A 13,182-nucleotide genomic window follows, 5' to 3' on the forward strand; every position below is an offset into this window, starting at 1 on the left:
ACTAGTCACATGGGCGAGGAGGGGATTGATTGATAGCAAGCTTTTGGATGTTGCATATGATGGCAAGGAGCTGCTTAATCAACAATAGAGAACCATGGTTCATGGTGGTCAACTACATGGTGACAAGAGAGGCAATGGGTGGCAAAAACTATAATAATTATCAAAGGTAAGTTTTTTCTTCTTTTTCTATTAAGGTTACAATAAAATTTATTAAACCCTTCAAGGCACAACTTAGCCATGTGCTTAAGCATATGTTAACACTCTCTCTTCAAGATCTCTTTAAGGGTAGAGCTTGGCCATGTGCATTGTCAACCCTCTCACTTTGAGATCTATTTGAGTTAGAGCTTAGGCTATGGCCTCTCTTCAAGATCTCCTTGAGGCAAACCTTGGCCACATTCTAAAAATTTCCCTCTAATCAAGATAGTTTCAACTCTTTTTTTAAGATCTCCTTGAGGTAGAGATTAGATGTGTGTTCAAACTTGGCCCTATGGGAAAGACAGTTTCCCATCTCTCTTCAAGATGTATTTGACATAGAGCTTGGCCATAGCTTCAAGCTTGTATCGACTCCTTCTCTCCAATCTCTTTGCAAAATATATTTTAAACTCTTCCTTGAACATTCCCTTGAGATATAGATTGGCCATGTGCTCAAGATTATATCAACCCTCTCTATAACATGGAGCTTTCCCATGTGCTCAAGCCACCTGAACTCTCTCTCCTTAAGGTTGTGGTGGGTATCAACTCCCTCTCTCCTAGATCTATGTGCAAAATATTTTAAGCTCTCTCTTTAAGATCCCTTTGAGGCATAGCTTGGCCATGTTCTCAGGCTTATACCAACCCTCTCCTCTAGGACGAGCTTGGCCATGTGCTCAAGCCTACTTGAACTTTCTCTCCTTAAGGTTGGGCTTGGCCCTATATGGGTAAAATATTTTCAGCTCTCTCTTTGAGATATTCTTAAGGTAGATCTTGGCCATGTGCTTAATCTTGGATCTAGGTAAGATTTCCCCTCCCCTCTACAAGATATCTTGTGACAAAGCTTGGCCATGTGCTCAAGCTTGGCCCTATTCGATATGTCTTTGAGATAGAGCTTGGCCGTGTGCTCAAGCTTATATAAAGTCCTTTTCTCCAAGCTCTATCTCCGAGATATATCTCCAAGATTGAGCATATGGCCAAGCTCAAGCTTATATCAACTCCTTGATGTAGAGTTTGGTCATGTGCTCAAGCTTAGTCTCTGTGGGCAAGATAGTTTCAACTCTCTCTTTAAGTTCTCCTTGAAATTGAGCTTGGGTGCTTAAGCTTTTATCAACTTGATCCCTTTGAGCTTTGTTTGTAAGATAGTTTCAAGTTCTCCCTTCAAGATCCGTATGATGATGCATATGTTGGCCCAATCTTATATCAACTCTCTCACTTTACTCTATTTGATGCAAAGCTTGGATACGTGTTCAAGCCCACTAGAACTCTCTCTCCTTAGGGTTAGCTTTGGCCCTTCTAAGCGAAATAGTTTCAACTACCTCTTAAAGGTAGATCTTAGCCATGTGCACAAGCATATATCATCCCTCTCTCTTGGAGATATCTTGGAGGTAGAGCTTGGCTATGTGCTAAAACTATATCAACCCTCTCTTTGAGATCTCTTTGAGGCAAAGCTTGGCTATGTGCTTAGGCTTATATCAACCCTCTCTCTTTATAATCGCTGGTTTGGCCCTATGGGAAAGATAGCAACCTCTTTTAGATCTCTTTGAGATAGATCTTAGCCATGTGCTCAAAGCTTATATCAACCCTCTCTCTTTGAGATATCTTTAATTTAGATCTTGGCCATACGCTCAAGATTATATCCACTCTCTCTCTCTATCTTTGAGGAACTTGATCATGTGATCAAGCTTATATTCACTCCCAAATTCTAAAATCCAATTGTAGATTTATGGAGACTAAGATTGTGTTATAACCCTTCTAGAGCTTTAATTGTTATTTTTGTCCCAAGGGGTGCATGTGGCTGACTTCAATATCAAAACTCTCATTGAGTTTAGTCAAACCTTCTAGAGCTTTAATTGTTATTTTTATGTCCCAAGGGGTGCATGTGGCTGACTTCAATATCAAAACTCTCATTGAGTTTAGTCAAACCTTCTAGAGCTTTAATTGTTATTTTTATGTCCCAAGGGGTGCATGTGGCTAACTTCAATATCAAAACTCTCATTGAGTTTATTCAACTCTCTTTAAGGTTGAGCTTATCTATGTTTAATATTGATCCTTTTCTTATATATTTTAAAAAATATTGATACAGTTTGAGTTGCTATATGTATTTATCAACTGGTCTTACATATTTGTATTTGTGTCATGTTAGCATAGTTTTAGACTATTGTCTTTGTTTTGTAGATTGTCTTGTACAAGGAGGAGATAAGGTTCATTTGGTATTAGACAATGAAAAATTTGGTTTTCATTTCATATGTTCATCTTATCCCGATGCATATTTTGGTCAAAATCAAAGATTGGGATAGAAATGTATCTATGATAGTGAATGTATGATTCAAAAATGTCATGGTTCCTTTTCCTACTTTAGATGTGAGAGATTTAAAATATGCGGTATGGAGAGCTATTTGATGGCCCTTGTTTGGTGTGAAGATATTAGTTGATTAGGAGAATACTACAACATTAGTGCTTGAGGATTGTGCAAAAATAGAGCAATGTAATGTTACTAAAAATATGGATAGTTTGCATATGTGTGGAGCAAGTACACCCTCTATTGATATTATAGCAATTGTTGTCATGTCACCTATCTCCTTGAAAGATGATAATTTAAATATTCATTAGTCATGGAAGGATAAGCATGTCACCCTATGGGACAAGAGAAAGGCTCATAGAGGCCATGAAGGTATTATACTATTTGTACACCCTAATAATGTTATACACTTTGACCAATAGTTTAGGGTTAGCATTGAGCATACTTTCATTGAAGGCTCTTATGAGAACTCAAATGCTATTAATAGTATTGATCTGGTTAGATGGCCAATTGATCAAATGACATGTTGGATGGTATTCCACTACCATGCTATTCTTTAAACCAATCAGTAAAAAAAATTTCAAGTACTTTGACCAGTGGAATTCTAGATATTGCTTCTAATAAATCATTCTCTAAGAAAAGGAAGTATACTTTCATCAAGCAAGTTTCAAAAGACGAGACCCCAACAATTGTTGCCAATTATACTTTAATCATGTCAATACAACACATGGCTACTATGCATTGTTGCTCTAATAGGTGTTTGCCAACATGCAAATCGTGATACTATTATGCAAATGCATCAACAATTTTGGGATTAGAACTTTGAATACTGAACTAATTATGTGTATGATATGCTTTCCACTACTTGGCACCATGACACTATAGAAAATATCAAGTATGATTTTTCGGAAAAGATTGTTCCGCCATATGTTGCAAGGCATGGTTTATAGTGGATGGAATTTCCAAAGCAACTTTTATCATTACAAAAGAAAATTGCAAAATGGAGCAAGGTATTATTTCCATGGGAATACACAAAGAGTTAATTCAAGCACATGAGGAATGGCAAGATCATTATTTATAGACTTTAAAGTAATTGAGAATGTATACCAAATAGAAGTAGGACATTGTTTGATTAGTCAAGGAGATTTGATTGGTTATTTGAGACACATATAAGAAAGTCGATATTTTACGTGATGTGAACTCATCGTTACAAAAAAAAGGTTACAATGAAGGAATGTTAAAGTTAATATTCATTAGAATTTGGAATAAAGAGCATCGATATGTGGTGTTGAGCAAGTCTACTCAATTTTCTAAATGTGCTATTTGTAGCTCTTTAAAAGCTCAATTAGAGGCCAAACAGGATATTCAAGAGAGACAAAGAATTTCTACAAATAGACAACTACATATGACACAACAACTAAGTTGCAGAAAGCTTTACTACACATGGCATAAATACTTTGAGATTCAAACAGAAAACTATGTATGCATCAGGCATGACAAGATGGGACTAGACTACAATCTCTAGATTGACTCAAGTTCCAAAAGAGTTGGACTCAACATGGCAACTCTATGACATATTGGAGCAATCATTCATAATCATGGAGAAGTTTACTATGGGAACTTTGTGTTGAATGGTTTATGGCCTTCTAGTCCTAATCTCACATTTGGATCTCTTGCATTTTCTTTGTATATAAGAGAGAGGAGATTAGAATGATCTTGGAGATCTAACAAGAAATGATCTATTGATGAGTAATAATTCCTTGTTTCATGCTTTGAATTGTAGAAATACTCTAGATTATTGTAAAGTTCATTGTGGAAAAGGTCAACTAAAATCACCCAACAAAAATGCTTGTAATCCTATATCTTATATGAATGGCTACAAGTCAAATGGAGAGGCTACACCATCAATACCAATGGTGATTGCTATTGATAAAGATCAACCATGGAGTACTTCTTCTAATGGGGAGTGCTCATTTCATAAGCTTCCTCAAAATGTGCCAAAAATGGATAATTATGCGTCAAAAAGTAAGAATCAATATGTGATTACATATCTCTCACGTCTTGTTGCTTAGGGGGTTCACTACATACATATATCCTCTATATCATGTGCATTCAAGGTATATTTATAAATATGATTATCTGTAAATTTTTCTTGCAAATAACATCATTTTTTATTCAATCTATAAATAACCCCTTTATATGACACCCTTTTGTATGTAAAAAAATATAAAAATAGTATTTAAAAATCATTTATTTTGAATCCATGTGATACACACATTTATTCATGATTGACCCCCTCCATTCTTGTTGCAAAGAGGGTTTTCAAAACAATATATTAGTTTTACTATCACATCATACTCATACATATTTCTTCTCTATAGTAGGTCCCACTACGAGTATTACCAAAACCGTCCACCATACCCCCCTTGATTCTCATGTTGCCATAAATTGGCATTTTTAAATACTCTAAAATGGAATTTTTTTTTGGACAATTTTACTTGTGCTAAAGGTATCAACTATGTGTTTTTGTTAAGGCTTGCCCATAAGTTCACCTACATTAATATACAATATATTTCTATAATTTTCATTTTATATATAAGTTGCATATAGAAAATTTTATTTGTATAATTATATGCTTCTTTTTCCTCTCATCATGAATACATAGTTATTTGACTATAACTAAAATGGACTCAACATTAAATATATAGAAATAGAATACTACATGCACAATATGCTAATTTCACACATGGATCCTCTCTTACAAGTAATGAGCTTAATAGATGGAAGAACTTTACCATAAATGATAGGTATTTGCTGCTTACTTCACAAGGGTGAGATATTTGTACCTAGAACTTAGACATAACACACCAAATTCTTTGTGAATGTCATGATAGTGCTAGTGCATGTAATCTAGGGATAACAGAGACTTATGTATATATATGTAGATACTTTCATTGGTTTGGAATGCAATTGATATAGAATAATATGTTATTCAATACCAAAAGTGTCAAGTGAACAAAGTTATGTGCCTAAAGGCAAGAGGACTTTAGATTCTTGTAGGGATCTCTAATGTCAAGTGGAAAAGTATCCGTATGGATTTTTTTTTTTGGACTTCCTAGTGCCTACTATCAATTGTTATCATGATACTATTTGGATAGCAGAGGATAGACTTAGTAAGATGTCTAGACTTATTCCAATAAAGAAAAATGTTAAAACTTCGGAATTAGCATGGCTATTTGTAGACAACATTTATCGATTGTGTGGGCTACTAGTTGATATCATATGCAATCATGATCATAAATTTGATAAGAATTTTTGGATATCTATATTCAAAACTTTAGATATAAGGCTTAATCTACGCATGGCCAATCACCCTCAAATAGATAGGAAAACCAAGTGGATAAACCAAGTTTTACAAGATATGTTATAAGCATATATAAGCTTAAAGTCACTCAATTGATTGTTAAGTAATCTCAAGATTTCTATAAAAGTATGCTTATAAGAATAGACTTATTGACACTTTTTGTAGATGGTTCTTGGTTATAAACTAGATCTAGCATCCTCAATAGAGTCCATCCAAGCTTTCATGTTAGTGAATTGCAAAAGAAACTTTGGTAATAATGATAGTTTGGTGGACCAAGGAGTGCTAGTAGGTATTATTACACCACCAGTATAACCTCATTAACCAAAATGGATTTTGGACTTTCATGAGTATTGTATACACTATTATGTCTACCAAAAAGGTTTGCTCAAGTGAAAGGATTGATCTAAAGAAGTTTTTCCTTAGAGGTTTTCTGTTTTTTTTTGTTAAGAGTGAAAACTCTTCCAAAAAGGGAGAGTAATGTGAGAACAAGAGTCCTCAATAGAGATAATCTATAGGAAAGCTCAAATGTAATTTTGGTAGTAGGCAATAGGTTAGCATGCTATGGCATTAATAGGGTTAAGGGATCAATAAGGGAGCATAGTTATGGCATGGGATACCAAGAGATGAGAAAAAATGTATATGGATCAAAGGGTCAATGGGGTCAATGGGCTAGCCTAGTTAGGGCATATGATACCCAGAGATGAGAAAAATATATATGAACCAAAGGGTCAAAGTATAGGCGATCAATCTGAATGCACTCATTAAGGTTAGTCTAAATATAGAGTCCATTGATCTATCTAAAGGTACCAGTGTGGTACAAAAAGAGGCTATCATCTTGAGTGGTTGGGAGGTTAACTGAGCTTTTCTCAACTTCTCTACTTATGAGAGGATATGGCTTTTATGCATGCGTGACAATGTTCAACAATATGTCCAAGTTCTCCATAATACAAGCATAAACCCATGAGAGCATTGTCATTGCTTCTCTTGAGGCTGACAAGTGTGTGAATCAAGATCACATCATTAGTCAATCCCTAATTAATAAACCCATGAGAGCATTGTCATTGCTTCTCTTGAGGCTGACAAGTGTGTGAATCAAGATCACATCATTAGTCAATCCCTAATTAATTTTGTCTCACTAACTCTAACTCTATTAGTATCTATAAAGATAGTGAATAACTCTCAAACAAAGGCTTTAAAATCATGAAGTAATGGATATTCCTTCTCAAGAAAGGGTGCAAACTAGGAGAGAGTTGTGCTTGAAAGGAGTGTGCCAATAAGTCACACTTGATAAGCACTATGAGGATAACACTCGGGCTACATGTAGATGGACAATTGCAATTGTTATAGAAAGCCTTTGAACTTTGATCTAAGCCCATTGAAATTTTTAGGCAGGCCAACCTTCAGCTCTTTTCTTATAGCTTGAAGAGATGTTGCAAGATGTTGAATAGCCTTCACTACAAGATACATGCATCATGCCAACATTCAAAACGACGAAAATGTTCATTTAAAAAAAAAAATCCCATCGTCATTAAAAGTGTCAGTATTAGCGTCTCCATAGAACCGTCGCTATCGGCATCGCTATCAGCATTGGTATTTGCGTCGTTATTTGTGTCGCTTTTACAATGCAAATATCGACGTTGATAGCAACGGTTTGCGACTCATATTGCGACATCAATAGCGACACATGTAGATAAATTTGTGACACTAATAGTGACAGTTATAGAGAAAAAAAAATTGTAGCAAGATAGCTTGTTGTCCTGCCACATGTAGCACTATGTGCTATATTTATATTCTACAAATGGATTACATGTTAAGTGTACAATGGTTGTCAAAATGAGCACAAAATGTACTAGAATCCACAAGATTGAAACATAAAATAAATATAAGATTGCTTATGAAAACTCATGGAATCATGGCAAGATACAAAGGATGATAATAACATAATACATAGAATATGCCTGCATAAATCACATGACCAAAAAGGAAGAGGATGTGCACTCCACGAATCCAAGCGCAAGATATAGATCCTTGCCATCCAAAAGCTCGCCCCGACACAAAGGAGTATCGAATGGAGTCTGCAAAAAAAAACTACACATCAGTCCATCATACATAATGCATTTTAATAAAAATAGTAACTAGGGACAAAAAAGATGAGTGACTTACTGGGCCATTACATGCATACAGTCTATCAATCAATGTAGTGAGACCATGCCTCTCTATATATCGAGTCTCTAGGTTGATGGGATAGCAGTTTAATGGAGTGCTGTAAAGAAAAAAAAATACAACTGTTAGAAACACAATTGTCAGTACAAGCAATATGGCAACAACAAAGAAAGTGAGAAGAACAAAAGAAAAACTTACAAAGTCCTCCAAATAAGTCTTGTGGCCGGCCACTCCCAAGATGATGGACCACCCTTGCCTCCAATCGTGCCCTCGCTGCCTCATGCTCCTATTCTCCAATGTCCTGGAGAATCTATAGCCTCCTCCATGAGTCTCTACCAGCCATCTGCGTGCGTCAAGCCACTCGAGCTTCGAGATGCCACTCTTAAGTGCCTTGCGTGCATCCAATCGTCTGTGTGAAATATACACACGCATGCACTCCATTATCCAGCCTATGGAAAACCTCTCTACCACGGTAGGTATCGGAAACTCCTCATGCAAGGATGCTACTATGTAGTCCTTACTCCCGTCGGGTATGTTCTTCCGATGATCCAATACGTTGTGCCAAAAAACTTGTTGCAAAACTCTTTCATACGAGCCATCATCCTCCTCCCCTCATCATTCATTATCACGGCTCTTATCTTGTCATCTACAAGGTATCCGTACCCCTCTGGGGTATGTCTAAGATATGTCATCTTTCACCTACGACTGCACTTCTAGGCATAACCAAGAGACCCATGTACATCTGGTGTATCCACGGAGGTGGTATCTCTCGGAGTAGCACCCATAGGGGTGCCACCTGTGGACTGCTAAGCAAAAGCTAGAGTCACTAGAGTAGATATCCCCACAGGTGTGACAAATCCTACAGCCGGGTGACGTAACTCCACCAGAACGACGAGATGGAAACATTGCATCGATGTCTCCACAATCACCACCGGAGCCACCCTCTCTCAAGCCTACACGAGAGCAAGGAGTAGTACTTGTATCTTGAGCTGACTGCTGCTCACTGCATCCACGTCTCCATATCATCCCCTAGAACCACTCCCTCCATGCAATCCAAGTCTCTGGAGCATCAACCTCGTCTACTAAAAACTAAAGCATCAAAGCGTGCCAATGTAGATCTAATGGAATGGCCCGATGGTGTCTGAGGCAGCTCCTTATCTGCCATATCTTTGAATCGACCATTTGATCTAGAGATATATGTGTAAATATATCTTGCAACTCCTCGTCGCTCATCCCTCGACTCATCGTGATCTCCAAAATATCATCAAAGGTCGCCTGCACAAACAAAAAGTAATGTTAGCATAGTCAATATAAAGATTCAAGCAAAGCACGGTAATATAACTCTGAAAAAAATGATGTTACTTAAAATGCATATTCTAGAGTATCCTTATAAGGGATTCATCGACGAATTGTGTAGGCGGATGCTACAAGTATGACGTAGCCTATGGTCCCATGTCAATCTCTTGGCACAACTCCGCATAGACTGGGAAGTCAATCGATAGGTCACCACAAAAGAATGAGTCCACCTCATTCTCAAAGAATTCTTGGCCTCATATCTTTCCATCATCATTACTTGATTTTTCCTCCTCTACACTCTCCAAGCCATCTTCGACCTCCACGCCTTACAATATCAACCCTCCACTTGCATATTGTCCTCATCTCCGCTAGGAACATTGCTTTCATCATACACTCTCGTACTTTAGGGAGCTAAAGGCACAACATACCACCATCGAGGTTGCTGGAGGTTTGGATAGAAAATTGCATGTTCAAAATTGTATACAAGAGAGATTCAACATTTGTGATATATACCATGTCGTAATAAAATTTTAAAAAATAGTTTGTGCACCTGTTCACAATGGGCCAGCAAGATAAACGTGTTGCACAGATCTGTCCATCTTTTTTCGAAATCTATTTCGAGAAATCCATATGGACCTTGTCAAACAATTGCCCCGGCTTCTTACAATACCAATTTGAACCACTACACATCGAATATAATCATAGAGAAGCTACCGTAATCCACCATGATAACACTTTGCAAGTTCCTAAAATACTCCGTCTCATCTATAAGAGTGTTTGGATCCATGGCTCGCCATGGGCTCTCTTGCTCAAACTTTGCCATGACACTACAATCCATTGTGGAGCACATTTTGTTGATACACTTATCACCCCCGCGACTAGCCGCACTATATATTTTGTATTGTACATTGTAACAACGAGATTAGTTATCACATATAAAATCTCGATACAATAGCTTATAAAACATGTGGTCACCTTTGGACTACATCCCCTTGAGAATTCCAACTCCTCAATAGAGACCTCCAACCCTTCGCGAGAGGCTGCGATTAAATCTCCATGTAACCATCGCATAGACATAAACCAACGGCATCTCCTCCATGCCCTCAAGATATCGAATTGGTCGATAGCGTATACTGCGTCAAAATTCCGCGATCTCTCTTCTTCTCGATATTTCCTAGCTTGCTCGTACCTAGTGAGCCACATCTCCATGGATGCATGGTGCAACATACAAAAAGGATTCACTTTCTTCTCCATTGCAGCATCCATCCTTTTTTCTACTCCATTTCCAACCACCACATCTCCAGTCAGTCTATCATCATCCTTCAGCGACCATAGCATATTGTTGTCCGAATCCACCATTTGTAGCCACTGTGAAATATGCACCAACACCTCAAAAAGCAACCAACCTTCTGGCCGAGCTTGTTATCGCACAAAGCCTTTCAGGGTTTTCATGAAGCTCTCCAAGAAGAACATCCATCGCATATGGATAGGTCCTGCAATCTCCACTTCATCTACAAGATGCACCAAGAGGTGGGTTTGTATTGTGAGCATGCTGGTGGGTAGGTACTTCTCAAAGAGACAAACCATCTCCACTATTCCTTGCCTTGCAAATTCAATAGAGGATGCCTTGATCTCCATCTGTGAGATCCATTGCACTAAATTTCACAACCTGTAAATTGCCTCGCGTATTTCTGGAGTAAGGCATCCTATGATCACAATCGGTAGTATAAACTGTCACAAGTAAAGAAGCATTACGAACATCGACTAGACTCCAAATAGCAAAATATGCAAGCCACTTACAATACAGTCGTAGTACAAACCTGACATATCTTATGCCAATCATGGGATTTTAGACCTAATAGTTGATCAACTTTAGAAACACTGGATTTGAGAGAATGCATCATACCCATTGAGATATGATAATTTGCTTCACAATGCGCTCTTCTTTAGTGGGCAAAACCCAAAGAGGAGCATGAGATAGGTGCAAGTGACCATCAGCACTCGACTGATCGTCTCCATCTTGCCTACCTCCTTCAAATCTATTCATGCTCTTGCAGTGTCTCTCTTTCCTATGATGTAGTCCCATAGTAAGCTGTCCACATTCTTGAAAATATGCATGGGATCTAACAAGTGGTTGATCTGTAAGTGGGTCCAATACGGCAACTCGTAGAAAACTGAGAACTGTCATATTTCGTTTGGATGCTACTCCGTGTGGACCATTTTCAACTCATACCAGCTTTGGGTATTCATTCGTGCTAGAGGTCATCCAAGAAAACCGTCCCTCAGTTCATGACCCTCCGGCAAAAAAGAGGAGTGTCCTTGATATACCATCTTCTTCATGGTTCGTGACCTTCAAGAGTCTAGCCCACACAATGGACATGAATGACAACCTGAGGTAACCAGACCTCTCCCAATACCTCTATTTAGTGAACACAAACTTGAATGAGCTATGATAGATATGACCAATGAGAACAGAAGCCTACTTACCTGAGCACTCCCCGAATCTCGGAAAGTCATGTATGGTCCACATGAGAATGGCTCGTATATTGGCAAATCGTCAACCATCGCACTTGCTCATATCTTCCACGACGACCCCCTCCTCCCACAAAATCTTAAGCTCATCTACTAATGGATGGAGATAGATGTCTATATTCTTGACTTTGTAGTGGCAAGGAACAAGTAAGCTAAGGATCAAGTGTCCTTTCTTTGTAGAAAGCCATGGCGGGATGTTGTAGTTAATAAGGACTCCAGGCCACACACTATAAAAAGTTGAGTGGAGATCGAATGGGTTCACACCATCCATAGTAAGATTGAGCCGAAGATTCCTTGGTTCTCGTGCAAAGCTTGAAAAGACAGAGTCAATGTGGCTCCATGCAAGTAAATCCGTTGATATTCATTGGACTCCATCTACGGATCTATTCTGTGCATGCCACATTGTCAAGCTCACCATACCCGGCGTACGAAATATGTGATGTATACAGGGGATAAGTGAAAAGTATCTAAGAACTTTCTGAAGGATGGTTTGCCCTTACAAGTCCTGTCGATACTTGTAAGCACCACACTTTGGACATGTCTCCATAGTCTCATACTCTCCTCGAAATAGCACGCAATCATTGACACATGCATGGATGCTATTGTAGTCCATGCTAAGCTTTCATAAAACATGTCATCCATCATCACGAGACTCAAGCATGGTATTTTCAAGTGGCAATATATGATACTTTAGCAACCTGAAAAGAAATCATAAAACACCTTGAAAAAGCACAATTGTTTTTTATAATGGTGCCGAAAAGAAATCAATGAAGCGTACATAGAAGGTACTTGAACAACACGGTCACACTTGCATTTCTCCACCCATATTTTGCTTGCACATTAGGAGTGCAAACAGCGTCTTCATGCAAGATACTCGACACCCATCATATAATGGTATGGATGCTTCCTCTCTTAGCAGATAACATATCTCGGCATCCATGGGTATCAATGCATCGATCATTGCCTCCATCTCAAGCTCCAAGATTGTAGGAAAGTCTAAAAGGCTACATGTCTCCTCTAGTATTAACGGTATAGACTGGGTTGTGCCTTCTAAGTGGTGGATTGTTAGTGCACTCCATCCATCGCATATCCACGAACTCTTCTAACTTACCACAATAGGTGCATTCCTCCTTGGGATGAGACGTCACATTCCTGTATAAATATTACAACCATGTCTAATGTTTTTGTATATGATATTCAATTAGTTTGCAAAAATAATATAAGGCATGATTGATACACATTTTTCTTACCGTTTGCTCAAAGTCTGAGATTGTCTGATCAATGATCTCCGATATAAACTTGCCGAAGTGTCGTACGTATTCTATAGACAAGCGAT

The sequence above is a fragment of the Lygodium microphyllum genome, chromosome 2 (assembly GCF_053477565.2).
Source record: "Lygodium microphyllum isolate KBCC chromosome 2, Lygodium_microphyllum_v1.1.10, whole genome shotgun sequence".
Taxonomy (NCBI): domain Eukaryota; kingdom Viridiplantae; phylum Streptophyta; class Polypodiopsida; order Schizaeales; family Lygodiaceae; genus Lygodium; species Lygodium microphyllum.